Genomic DNA, 2,909 nt, shown 5'->3' on the forward strand with positions numbered 1-2,909 from the left:
ATTGACTGTGAATAATAAGTAAAGTGGAAACACTCTAAATCGACATCTTATCACTGTTAATTATCATTCCAAGTAAAAAGGTGAAATAATTCTTGACCTTCCCACACAGATATAGATTTTTTTTTGAGAGATGGATAACATAAGTGCTAATCAACTTTACTGTTCCTATAAAGTTAGGTAATGTCCATCGCCTTTAGCTCCAGTATAACTGAGGCCATGGATATATAAATATATTTAAAGAACATATTTAGAAAAGTACCATTGACATATGTTAATTATGTAACGCGAAGGTTTTTAAACTAACAATTAATATATTTATATTACAACCATAAAGACAGGCAGACCTGAGTCACATTAACTGGTCAAGAGCAACATATACAATTGGACAGAAAGAAGAAATAAAGTAGCATCAGACATGTTATTTAAACTCATCTAAATACATATAAATAAGCATGTGGAATATAAATGTATTTTCATATATGGCAGCATAAGCAGAGCATATGAAAAAAGCTGCTATGAGCACCATTAAAAATAAGACAAGAGAATAGTTTCAGTTATCCTTGACATAACAAACATGTTCTGTGTATAGCTAGCTGCAGCAAAAATCTTAAAGAAGAATCTTATATATAGAAAGTGTGATCAATATAGAGCCATTGTATTTGAGCAGGTATCATACTAGTCCTAATGAGAGTGTGAAGAGTGTAGATGTTTATATTCCTTATCAAGAAGACATAACTATAATGAAAAGAGAACAGGAAAAGGTATAAGGTGGGCGTGGATAATGCTTCAGGTCTTACTGAGTTATAAATAAAATCGTAATACAGTTTACAGAAATGTGTAAAAACATTGATATTACAGAATGGTAAAATTAGAGTCACAAGTTAATGAGAATAAACTAGAGGGAATGTTTGCCATTTCCACATTAACACTGACCGTCCCTGTAACCATGGACTTGTAAGGACACTGTAAACAGTCATGGTTCACTGGTTACTTGAAAGCTTTGGATAAGAAGCATTATTTATATATCAAATACATTATACCAAATCAGCATCCAGTTCTTAGGAGAAAAATAAAATTTAGGAACAGTTGTAACAAAATAGGTCTTAGTACTGACCCTTAAATACTTCACTTTTGTTGCCTATTTGAGAAAAACTTTAGGCTTTTTTACACATAAGCATTATTTAGGACCTGTAGGACGGCTTATGATGTATAGGTTAACAACCTCTAGGCTGTCTCACAGGAGATAAATAATTCTTATGTGTAAAAGACCAAAATCACTCTTTTCAATGTAGGGCCTTAAGTTCTTCTCAACTCCTAAAAACTGGATGCTGAGTTGATATAATGTATTTGAATATGTAATTGAAGAAGGTGAATAATCAAAAACTCACTACCAAACTCTTGTAAAATATTTACCGTGTTTCAGCAAAATAATCTCTAACAGTGAAATGCCAGTTTCCTTTCCTGGCAGAATGAATGTAGCAAATGTGTGGCAAACATGGCAAAACAAATTAATGGTGGTGTCTAAAACTGGAAAAAATCCATTCATGGATTTAGCCCAAAGAAAATATAATGAAAAATACTCTATGCAACCATGTCTGTGACTGTCACTACCAAGAACCACATGTTAAATCCCAACTCCTTTGTGGGAGACTTCAGTAGACTACCCTTGCCAATAGACAAGTTATCCAGGCAAAAACTAAACAGAGAAATAGTGGAGCTAACAGATGTTATAAACCAAATGGACCTAACAGATATTTCCAGAACATTTCAGCCAAACACAAAAGAATATACCTTCTTCTTAGCACCTCATGGAACTTTCTCCAAAATTGGCTACATACTCAGGCACAAAGCAAGTCTCCACAGATACTTCCTTGCATCCTACCAGACAACCAAGGATTATAGCTGTATTTCATGCAGAAGAGAAAGTAAAATAGTCATCTGAAATAGATACAGGAAGGGAGCTGTGGGAGAAAAGGGTAGGGAGTGTAATGAGGCAAGGGATCCAGTATAGGGAGAGCTAGGATGGGTGATGGGGGAAGGGAGGAAAACATGGAGAAAGAAAACCAGTGAGGGAATATCTCAGGGACAGGGGAGGCTAATGGAAGTCTTTGGGGGTGGCCAATGGAAGTCTTTGGGGGTGGCTGTAGCTGAGATCCCTAACAACAAAGGGCATGGAGCCTGAACTTGCTACCTCCTATAGCCAGGTTGGACTTCCAGTGGAGGGAGAGCGACAAGAAACTTCCCATAAAAACTCCAACCCAAACTTTGCCTTGCCTATAAGAAGTGTAGTGATAAAGGTGGAGATGGAGGGAGAGAGTGCAAGGAGAGATGGCTGGAATTGGGGAGGGAGAGTTCTTGTGGCAAGTGTTGAAACAGTGCAATCAAAACTTCCTGGATATTATTATTTTTTTTTTAATTTATTCTTGTTACATCTCAATGTTTATCCCATCCCTTGTATCCTCCCATTCCTCCCCCCCCCCATTTTCCCATTATTCCCCTCCCCTATGACTGTTCCTGAGGGGGATTATGTCCCCCTATATATTCTCATAGGGTATCAAGTCTCTTCTTGGCTATTTGCTGTCCTTCCTCTGAGTGCCACCATGTCCCCTCAAAGTAGTATGGCATGTGGAATATGGGCTTATTAAACTTAATATTACCATCCATAAAAAAAAAAAAAAAAAAAAAGAAATAGTAAAAAAAAAAAAAAAGAAAGAAATTGAGAATTGATCTTTCAATGTCTTCAAAATATTGTGTAGGTATTTTAATAGGGATTGCATTGAATCTGTAAATTGCCTTTGGTAAGATGGCCATTTTTACTATGTTAATTCTTCCAATCCATGAACTTCTGTTCTATTTTTAAGATATACATTATTACTCCTTGTAGCCATTGTGCTATACAATAGTTCACC

The sequence above is a fragment of the Acomys russatus genome, chromosome 15, assembly GCF_903995435.1.
Source record: "Acomys russatus chromosome 15, mAcoRus1.1, whole genome shotgun sequence".
NCBI lineage: Eukaryota > Metazoa > Chordata > Mammalia > Rodentia > Muridae > Acomys > Acomys russatus.